At 40.1% G+C, this 12,187-nt stretch overlaps 1 protein-coding gene across 7 annotated transcripts in view; it reads right to left on the bottom strand.

Annotated features, from left to right (window-relative positions):
* The window catches only part of RBM47 (RNA binding motif protein 47), an 83,121-nt gene that overhangs the window by 38,268 nt on the left and 32,666 nt on the right, over nucleotides 1-12,187 (bottom strand). For 3 of the 7 annotated variants that reach the window (XM_020786242.3, XM_073001175.2, XM_073001176.2), the window contains exon 1: nucleotides 5,306-5,431. The exons of 2 other annotated variants lie outside the window; for them this stretch is intronic. The gene's annotated coding sequence lies outside the window, so the exon portion shown is untranslated. Of the gene's footprint in view, nucleotides 1-5,305; nucleotides 5,432-12,187 lie in introns of those variants that run through there. 2 more of the 7 variants (XM_020786244.3, XM_020786245.3) reach the window with 2 other exon arrangements.

Here is a 12,187-nt window from a genome sequence, read left to right as displayed (position 1 = left end):
ACACACAATCATTTTTAAAGGGTTTCTTCAAGCTTTTTGAAATATTTTCAGTCCATTCTATAAGGTAATGGTTATTTTCCTAAAGATAAGAAAGTCAAATTAAGAACGAGTTAGGCGAAAACCCAGTAAGTTACATGCTGATTTGACACCAAGCAGTACTAAACATCGGAAAGGGGGAACAAAGCTCTGGATAAACTCTGAGATACTTTACTCTGAAATTGCCTGTGACATCACTGTGTACACAGCTGAAGAATACTTTTAATACTTTTTTATACCTTTGGCACACTTGGAGGGCAGTTGTACTCTATGAGACTTGTTTACTATTTCTTTTTAAAATTAATATTTCTTAAATTCATATAGTTTTAATTGTGTTTTAATACATCTTTATCATTTAATCTCATTTGATTTTTTTAAGTTTTATTAGTTTTTTAGTTTTAGTTTTTTTTGTTTTGTTTTTTAGTTTCTGTAGCATTTGCCCCTAGTTACCCCTGGTTATCTTCCAAACACTGAGCATATGAAGGCAAACTAAACTCCTCTTCACACACTGCCACCAGTTGATCACTAAATCAACATACTTTTCTAAAGAAAGATGAAGGTCCATTCTTTTAAATAAAACAGGTTTATTGATTACAGATGTTTTGATAATAATTCATACCTATCTTCTTCAGGTTTCTAAATCAACAATAACAATCTTCTATTTGATCTTACAGTTATTATACACTCTTCTGACTATTCACACCCCAGATCTCCCAAATATCACTCTGTCTCTCACTCCACTCTCATCTCTCACCTTGACTCCACACTCTCTTCCACCCTTTGACTCTCTGACTGTTCACTCTCAGGCTCCACCTTTTTACCTCTCTCTCAGCGCCACCTCTCACCAATATTAGCCTACAACATAAATAATGCATGACTATTTAACATAATAAGGGAGAACACCACAGTTTCATTTGAATTTTTTTTTAGTTTTACCTACTCAGAATACCTGAGCATAAATTAAAAAATTAAAAGTAACTTGTACCACCTAATACAACACAATTATCTGAACACCCAAGTTAATCTCCTAAAATACTGCCTGAGCCACTTTAATGTCTGACAGTGAAGCAGCAATTCAGATTGTCACTCAGTCCAGTTGAATTTGGCATATCCTGAGATTTAGTAGTAAAAGGCCAGTTATCTGAATGACTAGATGTTCCATGAAGCTAATTTATGTAATTATTGTTCAAATAAAAAGCAAGGTGGGGGAGATTGTGTCATGGGGCCTGAAGTGGCACCACCTTTATCTAGTTAAACCAATGGCATGCCAGAAGAGTGCTCGCCAAGGGTCTCTCTTATCAGCCTGGAGAGAAGTGACAAGAGAGGTGCCCCAAGCGTTTTGTCAGGGGTCAATGTTTGTTGTTTATCATCTTTACAAACAATTTAGATGAATGTGTAGAGGAGGTGCTTAGCATCAAACTGGGAGGGGTAGGAAATTCTTGAGAAGACAAAATCATGACTGGAGAATTGGGCCGAAACCAACAAAATGAGTTTTAATGGGGAAAAATGTAAACACACCCAAAACACACACCGGTTGCACATGTATAAGGTAGGTGGCCGCTGATCTAGCAATAGTAAAGGATCTAGGAGTCTTAGTAGACCACAAATCTAAAAGTGAGTCAACAGTACGATGTTCCAGCAGAAAAAGCCAATACAGCATTGAGCTGGATCAACAGAAGTACAGCAATGAGGTCAAGGGAGGTAATAGTACCACTCTATTCTCTTCCTTTCAGACTTCACCTAGAATATCATGCCAAGTTCTTGGAAATGCAGTTAGGAAGGAGATCAGCAAGCTGGAATGTGTCTAGAGGAGAGTGAACAGAATTGTAAAAGGTATGGAACCCAAGTCCTATAAGGACCAGTTAAGTGTTTAGCCTGGAGAAGAGAAGACTGAGAGGTGATAGTAACAGCCATCCTCAAGTATTTGCAGAAGATGGTTGTCATGCAGAACACAGAGCAAGCTTGTTTTTCCTGTAGCTCCAGAGCTGTTTGACAATGGAATGGACTGTCTTGCAGGGCAGTGGACTCTCCTTCACTGCAAGTTTTTAAAACAAAGTTTAGATGGCAACCTGCTAGGGATACTTCAGCTGCTGATTTCTTCCTTTAGCAAGATGCTGGACTTCATGAAGCATGTGATCCCTTTCAGTTCTATAGTCCAATGATTCTGCACACAAATTTCTCAAGCCTGTCCTGTTCTCATCTGAGATAATCAGTTTTTTTTCCAAAGCTTGCTGCTGACTTGTGTACTCCTCAAAGCTTCACATGGCACTTCCTTCCTCCCCCACTTGTCCAAATGAATTAACCCAGAGCAAGTATGAACAAGGATGGACCCAGGGTTCCTTATTCACTACTTACATTTGCTCAAAAGTTCGTGTTTGTATATACAACTATTCAGCATTAAAACTATTTCCATAAATCATTTTTAATGATTATATTGGACTCAACACTGTTGCAATTTCAAAGTTATCATTCCAGCAGAAATTTCTGCTGCTCAGTTGTTCTTTGAGGCATGTATGCTAACTCAGTACCTTTAGAGTATTTGCACAGGTGTAACTGACTGGAACTTAGTAAACAAGGATGCAGATGCAGATGACTAATGTGGAATAAAATTCATGCCGCTTGTATCCTTAGCTATTATGGCTGTTGAGAGCAGCAAAAACATATACATTAATATTCCCCATACAAAGTATAAGTAAGTTCTTTTGTCCATTTTCCAGCTCAGTCGCCCTTCCAAAAAGATACTGTACTTCTACATGTCTAGAGAGATTTCATTCTGGTTTTGCTGTTTCAACAAAAAAAATGTGTTGTTTCACTGTAGTAACTATTCTATAGAATTCTGATATACAGTATAGCAAAATACATCCTGTGTCTATTTTCATACTGTGTTGATGCTCAGCCAGACCTTGAATGCTAAGCAAAATTTTATACACATTCTTCTGTTATTCTACAAAGTTGCACAGCCATTCAAAAGTCAAATGAATTGAAGTGCAGGTGCCTTTTTGAACAAAGAAATCCAGCTAATATGTTTTATCATACGTATTCAAACATATTCATTTGATTTGAAGGTACATGCCAATTTGGGAGCAAATGAGAGTGAAATTCGCACGTGCCTCCTTCTCAGTGAAATACCTTCCATTTAAAAGCCAGTATCTTATTGAACTTCCCTTGAGTGGAAAGGCCCATCAACATAGTAAAGCACGACTGTGTTGTTTCTGGGAATGTTTCCATTGTGGCAAACAAAAGGTGGATTTTCTTCATAGAGATCAACCCTTGTACCATAGCAATACTTTCCCAAGTGGTCAAGTTCCTTGTTACTATGCTGGTAAGATTTTCTGCTCACTTAAATCTGGAAAGTGACCATCATGATCAGACTATTTATTTTTACTACTTCTACTAGAACTAAAACCAGGTTTATCTTACCCTTTGTCCAAAGAGCAGGACAGTGTACATATTGACTCCAGACACCCACCCTCAGAACACAAACCTGTAAAGGTGGGTGTCTGGGGCCAATATGTCAGCCTACAAGGATGTGATTAGATCAATGTTAATACATGAGATTTGTGGATTTAGTGGAAATTTTCACTGAGATCTCCTGGGTGCTAATGCTAACAAAACTCAACACTAAATGCAACAGCAGTTAGCTAATACTAGCTAGACAGAACTATATGGAGGCCTGCTTTTGTAATTACTGGTAAGATTAGATTCTACCCCCACCCCTCTTCTGCTTTTGTTTCATGTCTCCATACATGGATCTTTAAGAAAAAGTGCAAGAAATCCTAGGCATGCAATCATTCTAAAGTAGTTTCCTACAGTACATATAGAGAACTTGTATCTACTCAGAAGAAAATGAGGCTTACTGTAAATGTTGTGTAAACAGCATTATAGCTTCATGTCATCATCCTAAGCATAAATATTAGGAAACAAGCCTAATGGAACACAGCTCAACTCTACCCTCAAATGAACATTCATAAGATAGCTCTGTGCCTCTTCCTTTTTAATCTCTTGGTCTAAATGTTATGGTGTCCAACTTTAAGGCACGCATGCCGTAACATGACAACAGATAATATTGTCCCCTCTCTTTGTATTTTAAGTTGCCCAAAAGAACAAAGTCAGAAAAACCTGAAAGACTGCAAGAACTATTGGAGCATACTGACTCCTATGTATTGCAAAATGTACAAACGGACACAAACCAAGACAAGTAAAGTCTGAAACATTTGCCATGTAGCAAATACGATATGCTAAAGTACTGACGACAAGCATGTTTGCAAAACCTGAAAATCTGGAGAAGTCTCTTTTTTTGGGTAAAACTGCTTCAAACGCCTTCAGACATAAGGTTACCCCCACACTGCACAATCGTGTGGACCTTCTGCCTTTAAGATACAGTTCTGAGGGAAACAAGCATGACCCTGAATCAGGAATACTGAAGACATGATCACAGATTAGGATTCCATATTCACACTAATGATTTTTTCTTCACAGCTGCAATTTAAGGACTGCTACCTGCTACCAATTCTAATTAGACTGGACAGCACTTGGATGCAAGAAGTTCTTTTGGTTCTATTATTTGAAGTATCACTTGCTTTTAAATAATCGAAAGGTGTTTTTTTGCCAGATAACAGAAACACCGCAAAGAAAGAACATGTTTTCTTGTACTTTTAGCTTATACAGCATGCATATTCTGCTCATATAGGGATAGTATGGTTACCAACAAAGCAAGCAATGGCAATAGTTACAAATAATTAATTTTGCCTCATATTCTGCCTCTACTTACATTATTGTGCAGCTTCTAAACCCTAGTGAAGCACTCCATTTTTAAATCTTCTCTTAAAAATATTAGCCACAATATTACTTTATTTAGAGCACATCAAAACAGAAAACCACCTTGAACGGTTTGCTTATTTTTCAATGCTTCCATTTTACAACAGAATTAACATTTAACACATGTTTGCATAGAATTCAGGCACAAACCACGTCCATGTTGCAACATAAAAATCTCCAATTCAGTGATTTGCAAGACCTAAACTCATGAGCACCTGGCTGGTTTTGAGTCACCCAGTATTTCAAGACACTATGAAACATACACACAAAGCCACACACAAACTGTTGGATCACTTCTGCAAGTCACATTTTGCAAGAAAATTGTATATTTTTCTCAATTAAGAGAAGTGTTTCTGACTGGTTTCATTTTCATTTCTAGTTACGGAAAATATATTCCTCACTCTGAAGCCTCTTGATAAAAAAGAAAGTTCAAAAAAATATTAAAATGTACCTGGCAAGTACCTGGCGTTCACTCTTTCACGTACCTTCTCTGTCTTTCCCTCTCTTTCCCCTCCCACAGGCAGCTTGGCAATGGAATGCCCTTCAAATCTATGGCTGACTGCTTTTGGTAAATGTTTTACAAGACACTAAACAACCTTCTGTCCCACCCTCCATGCAAACACTATTGAGAACAGAATATAATGGTAACAAAGCACCTACACACAGCATGCAGGTAACACAAATGCAGCAGTGGCTCCCAATTTGAGATTTAATCCCAGTGTCCCCCACACTTACTCAGCTGTAGGGAAAAAGGTGGGGGCTTTAATACATCAGTTAGATTTATTCATATGTAATTGTGAAACGTAAATCATGATAACCTTTTTCCTTATTGTTAACTTCTAATCTGTACACAAGCCTAGGCGTGTTTTACTGGAAAAAACTGACAAGGAACAGTTAGTAAAGAATAGTATTCGATTTCCAAATAAATCTTTAGAATAACACCAAGACATCTCAATGACCGCTGCATTTTTAAAACGGGCAGTACAAAGCACGGTACACTGAGGGAAGAAGGGAAAGGTGTTTAGGGCTGTCATAAAAAACAACAACACGGAGTTGTTATTGGGTTTGGGGGGGGGAGAGGAGAGAAATACATTTCGGGCCACATCTTTCAAAATCTCCCAGCCAGCATTGACAGAGTATTTGGAGGATTCTGGGAGTTGTAGTCCCGAAACAAATCTACCCTCACACACATTCCAATCATTGACAAGGTGAATGAATGCATACACAGCAACCCCTTTGGCAGTAAGGAAATATCCCTCCCTCCATCTCCATATTGCACCATCTAACAGAAGTTAAAGTTCTACTAGCCTCAAAACCAGAGTTTTTGCATTCCTTTCAAGTTAACAATTACAAAAAGATGAGAGCAGAAACTGGCAGGAGCACACTGAAAGCATCTGAACCGACAAGGAACAATCAGCAGCACAAAGAGGAACTATCCTGAGCACAGACATGTCAGCTGGCCTCATGAAAGAATCCTTCCCACATACATATGGCTATTGAAGGAAGGGAAGAAGGACTAAGCAAAGAGGAGCTGCTGAGAACACAAAAATCAGTGTTAAAACAGAGAGAAACAGAAACAAAATGAAACAGGATGGTTGGTGAAGGAAAATTACAACAAGGTCTTACTGCATGCTGCACACGGGGACTTCCCAAAAGATGGCAAGAAGGCAGCTGCTCCCCAAGTCCCAGACTAGAGTGTCTGATCTCCAACAACAACAACAAAGCCCTTCCCCTCCTCTGGTGGCATGAAGTCAGCTTGAAATGTCACTGGTTGACCAGGTAAAGTCAAGAGGCAAAGGGTCCTGTAATTCCAGCAGAACCTGCCAGTCCAGAGGCCGATGTCACACAACTCTCTTCCCTCAGGACTTTCAGGCTTAAGCACACAGCCCCAGGTTCCTCTTTGGCCCTTCAGATGATTCAGATGTCAGTTTCCCAAGCCCTAGCCAGGGTGGCTAATGATCCAGAGATTCTGAGAGTTGAAGTCCCAAATAGCTGGAGGGTCAAACACTGAGACCCACTAGAGAACCAGACTAGTTCCTAGTCTCAGAGACTCTGACAGATTAGATAAGTGCGGCCTGTGAGCACCACACATTGCAATGTGTGTGTGTGTTTTCATCAATGTTCAATATATATATGGGGAAAAATAGTGTAAAACTGTTGCTGCTGCTGCATTTGGGGGAGCCAGACTTCCCATGTTTTGACTTGAGAGCCCACCTTGTTTGTAAAGGTTTAGTAATCCCATCAAGTTATTACACAACCACTGTCTTCTTTTGACAGTATTTTCCAATTCTATTGCACTGCTGAGCTCTTGTTTTGTTTTTAATTTCAAGACCTGAAGGCATTGTTTCCTCCAGCGCTAGTTCTTAAATAAGAATATTTCTTGACTAAGATGAGATGGAAAGCTTCCAGACATCCTAGCCCTCTCCATACATTACACATGTTGAGGGGGCATCAGACAATTGCTAGCGAGCAGGGCTCTGCTCTTGCCCTGGGGCCCTGATGTAGACTTATCTTAGGGTACAAATAGATAGTCCAATTGTCCCGGCTGGACCAGTTTAGATCATGCTAAACAGGGTGCTTTGAGGTATGGTATGTCATTTGGGGTGTTCCGTGCATCCACAAGCAAGGATCAATCACACCACACCTCAAGTCACCCTGTTTAGCACCATCTAGACTGATTTCCTTTCCCTCTTGAAGGAAATCAAACAGAATTTCCAGCTGAAATGTTAGTCCATAGCTACATAGATACTTTGTAATTGTATATATTCTTTCCAAACTGTCCCTTAGGTTCCAGGTGCCAGACAAATTCTGTCTGATGTTCTACCCTTTTCCAAAGCCCATATAAAACTGCTTGAGTCATGTCAGTTCAGTTCTAGCCATGGACCTTCTGTCTCCATTCTGAGGTCAGCAAAAATGTTTGTAAATTCCCGGAAGCCTATTCAGCCCCAAGTTCCCCAGGTCATCCACATTCATTGCATGTTGTTTCCTTAATTATCAGTCACTGTCACAAAAATGATAGTGCAGCTGTTACTTATAAGACCATGGAGGCTACCAAGGGGTTTGGTGCTCAGACATACCCCATACAGGTGCCAGCCTGAAACCTGATTAATTTGATCCAAGTAGTCTGCCAAGTATCTGACATGAAAATAGCATCCATGTCACCGATCTCTACTCAGCTCCCTATGACATTTTTTTTCCAGCTGCTATGCTAAAAATAATAATCCAGAGCTTGGAAAAAATTACTTTTGGACTTTAATTCCCAGAATCCCCCAACCATCATGATTGCAATTCACAATATCCCCAAATCAGCACGGCCTTGCAGACTGATAGATTCTGGGCCTTGTGGTCCAAGTTCTGGAAATCAATTACCGTATTTTTCCATTTATAAGACTATACTTTTGTCTAAAATCTTTAGACTAAAAATTGAGGGTCATCTTATACATGGAAGTAAGCTGAAGAGAGAACAAAAACAACTGGAGGGGAAAGCAGGGATCAAAGCGATCCTGCAGCGCTATGATCCCTTTTCTTCCTACACTTGCTAAGCCCCACTTAGATTTCTTAATTTTGGATTAGAAAAGTGGGGGGCATCCTATACATGGGGGCGTCTTATACACAGAAAAATACAGTAAATTACTATGACCAGGTAGCTCTGAAATCAGAATATGGAGGCAAGAGAAGAGATTACATACTGTTTGAGGACACAGAGGTCTGGATTCCCAGCAGTAGAAACAAAAATAAAGTTTGCATTGGAAACAAACAGAGATAGGTTAGAGCAACAAAGCCAAAATAAACTGTATTTTGTATTGACCACACAGTTCTTTTATTTCAATGGAATTACAACCAAGAAACAGCTGCCACCCCTGGTACCAAGAAGACACCAACATGAAGACACATGGTCTCTCAACATCAGTGGAGCAAGACTGGTAATACTACTTTGACTTTAATCTGAACCCAGTTGATTAAACTTTATGTCATGCACCCCCAGTTCCCCTGTTTGTTTTTCTACACACCCAGGTTCCCTTTCGGGTACTTTTCACCCTTTTTCATTGCCACCAGAGGATATGTTCCTCTCTGTACCAAATATGACTATTAGATCAGTGTTGTCAAATATAACAATGTTGATTTATGGGTTTGTAGGTAAATCATATAAAGAAAATCATGGATGGTCTTTTATTATTCATTCAATAAACGTTGCTTTGATTACATTTATGTTTGCTTATGTAGATTCACTTTAATCATGGTATTACTATATTCAACTACAGTGGTGCCTTGCATAACGAGCGCCCCATTTAACGACGAATCTGCATAGTGATGCGGATTTTGCAATCACAAAAGCGATCGCATTGCGATGTTTAAATAGGGAAAACATCGCACTGTGATGATCGGTAAGCGTTTCGCTTACCGATCTTCGCATTGCGATGTTTTGAAACAGCTGATCTGCGGTTCCAAAATGGCTGCCGGAAGAAAAAATGGCCGCCCGCAGCGTTTTCGCACGTTTTCCTCGCTTACCGAGGCAGCGAAAATGGCAGCCGGATGGAGGATTTCCCCATAGCGGTGAGTTTTCCTCCCATAGGAACGCATTAAACAGGGTTTAATGCGTTCCTATGGGTTTTTTTTGCCCCGTATAGCGACGTTTCCGGATAGCAACGATTTATCTAGAACGGATTATCGTCGCTATGCGGGGCACCACTGTATTTATTTATTTCTTAGCTCTTTTAACTCCAATCTTAACCACACAAACTCTCCAAGTTCTTGTTTTTGCTCCTTCCCTAACTATTCTTCATAACTCTTTCAGTCTCTCTCTATATATCTCTCTCTTCTTCTAACTCTCTAACTGCCCTAACGGCTCTGTCTTTTTTCCCCCTTTAGTTCCCTTGGTTCCGCCCCTCCTGTCCTGTCATAGGCTCCCACATCAGAGCTCTAACCTGATGGACAGGAGTGATGTGTGAGCTGTCTGTCACATACCTCCCCCCTTGCAAAGTTTGTGTCATGGGGTAACACTCATAGTAGGTTACCCTTATGAACAACGAATGCAATTACTTAGTGATCTTTTCTTTACAACCATTTTCCAGTTTACAATTTGCAATATATACTTATTCTATGACACGTTTTAAATTATTTTAATGTTCTTACTTTATATTTAAATTACATTTACAGTATCATCATATATAAAATAATTTTTTTCATACAATGCAAACCAACTTTACTTACCATTTATTTCTATGCAACTTACATTTTAAATCATTTCTCATGTTACTACACTTTTATAACATTTAATTTGAACAGTTTTCATACCATTAAAGTTACATTTTAATATACCGTATTTTTCGCTCCATAAGACGCACCTTTCCATAAGACGCACCAATTTTTAGGAGAAAGAAAACAGGAAAATATAATCTGTTTTCTTCGCTCCATAAGACGCACAGACTTTCCACCCCCCTGTTTTGTGGGGAAAAAGTGCGTCTTATGGTGCGAAAAATACAGTAGTTCTTTCTTTTTCATTCTTCAATCTTCTTGTCAAGTCATTGGCCACTACGTTTTGAGTCCCTTTTGATTCCAAAGTCAAAATCTTGTAACAGTAGTGCCCACCTCATCAATTTATTATTGTTTGTTTTGATAGTCATTAACCACAGCAGTGTCCTCAACAGTCTCTGCAACGATCAATCAATGTCCATGCACTCCCGTTCATTAATAGATGGATGCCGTTTTCTCACCTGCAGTTTTTCGTAGAGTCCTGTCACCAGACGAAGATTAGTCATCTGCTTGGCTCTGCCCGACGCTGAACATCTCTGTGTAGAAGGTGATCCTTGTCAGGTAGGTGCGCTGTATACTGGACCGGTCATCTCCTCCTCTGTCAGTTGATTCCACGATTGCTGGTATTCAGGGTTACATCCGTTGGTCTCAGACTCCTTCATCCGCTGCTTCTTTGGTCGGCTCTCTGAAGTAGGTTGGACTTTCCCTGCTCACCTTTTAGCAGTAAAACTTATTTTCTTTTTAACACGGGGCTTCACTCTCTCAGCTAGGAACAATTTCCTCTCCTCCACCTCCTGTACATCTCTGGATTTTTCTTTATTTAAAGCAAAAGTGTGCAAAGCGTGCTGCTTATATACTGCCCCATGGCGCTTCAAGCACTCTCTGGGCGGTTTACAATTTAATTATGCAGGCTACATATTGCCCCCCCCAAGCGAGCTGGGTACTCATTTTACTGACCTCGGAAGGATAGAAGGCTGAGTCAACCTTGAGCCGGCAACCTGGGATTTGAACCCCAGGTCGTGAGCACAGTTTTAGCTGCAGTACAGCGATTTAACCACTGCGCCACAAGGCTCAATGTTTACGCCTTTCTTTTCACCCATAAATTCACCCAGTTTCTTTCTAGGTGGGAAACCACTATACTGGGTCACCTTCCGATTCAAAGGTGAATTTCTTTGAAATGCAATCTTATCTCCTTGATTAATTTTGGATGTACAAATAGTCTCATCTAGTTCTATTTCTTTATTATTCAGTTTCTTATATAGGGGTTTGTATTGCAGGGTTTCAAGGGCTTGTGCCGATACAGAGTGATCAAGCTTCTCAGACCTCCGGTTTAGTTGCAGCAATTCCCTAGGTACTGTCCATCACACTTAGTGAGTTTACTAAATTGTCACCCAATTCCCATATGGTTTACTGTGTCATCCCCTCTCCCTGCTGGCCAAGCAGAGGCATGCCCATTTCAAAGAAAGGCCAAATTGATAGATTTGTGCGCATGGCCTGTGCTTCTTTGTTTGAAAAACTGGGGTGTGATATCCAATCCAGCCCGCAGAAAATAGTGACCCTCGGGAATTGCCTTAGCTCAAGACTCAGAAAGACCATGGACACTTCAGATGGGCCACTGTGAGTCCACCCTCTCTCCTCATCTTGAAGGGACCTCTGCAGCAGAGCCAACAGAGCTAAGCCAAGACACTGAGGGCATCAGTGCCTAAAGAGGCAGCCCATAATGGCCATTCCTTGAAAAAATTGCCCAGTTGTAGCAGAAGACTTCTTGTGAGAACGAACAGCATATATATGGGTCTTCTTGTGAGACTAGAAGCCCCCAACAGACTGTAGTTGTACACTGCATGGCATTCTGGCAGCTCTTATTCAAAAAGTTGAGTCTCAGGCAAGAGGAACTGCAGGAAAAGTATCTTGCTAGACCACATTAGCTGTGCTGATACTCCTTGTAGGAGTTGATCTGCTACTGCCTAATCTTAAACTGTGTTTGACATGGCTCTTTGGATGTTCATGCATGGCTGCAGTTTTCTATTTGACTGGCTTCATTTCCAGATCTGTTGCTAGATTCTGGTTTTAGATATCTGCC

Source organism: Pogona vitticeps, chromosome 5, assembly GCF_051106095.1.
Source record: "Pogona vitticeps strain Pit_001003342236 chromosome 5, PviZW2.1, whole genome shotgun sequence".
NCBI lineage: Eukaryota > Metazoa > Chordata > Lepidosauria > Squamata > Agamidae > Pogona > Pogona vitticeps.
This window is presented reverse-complemented; position numbering and strand designations above follow the sequence as displayed.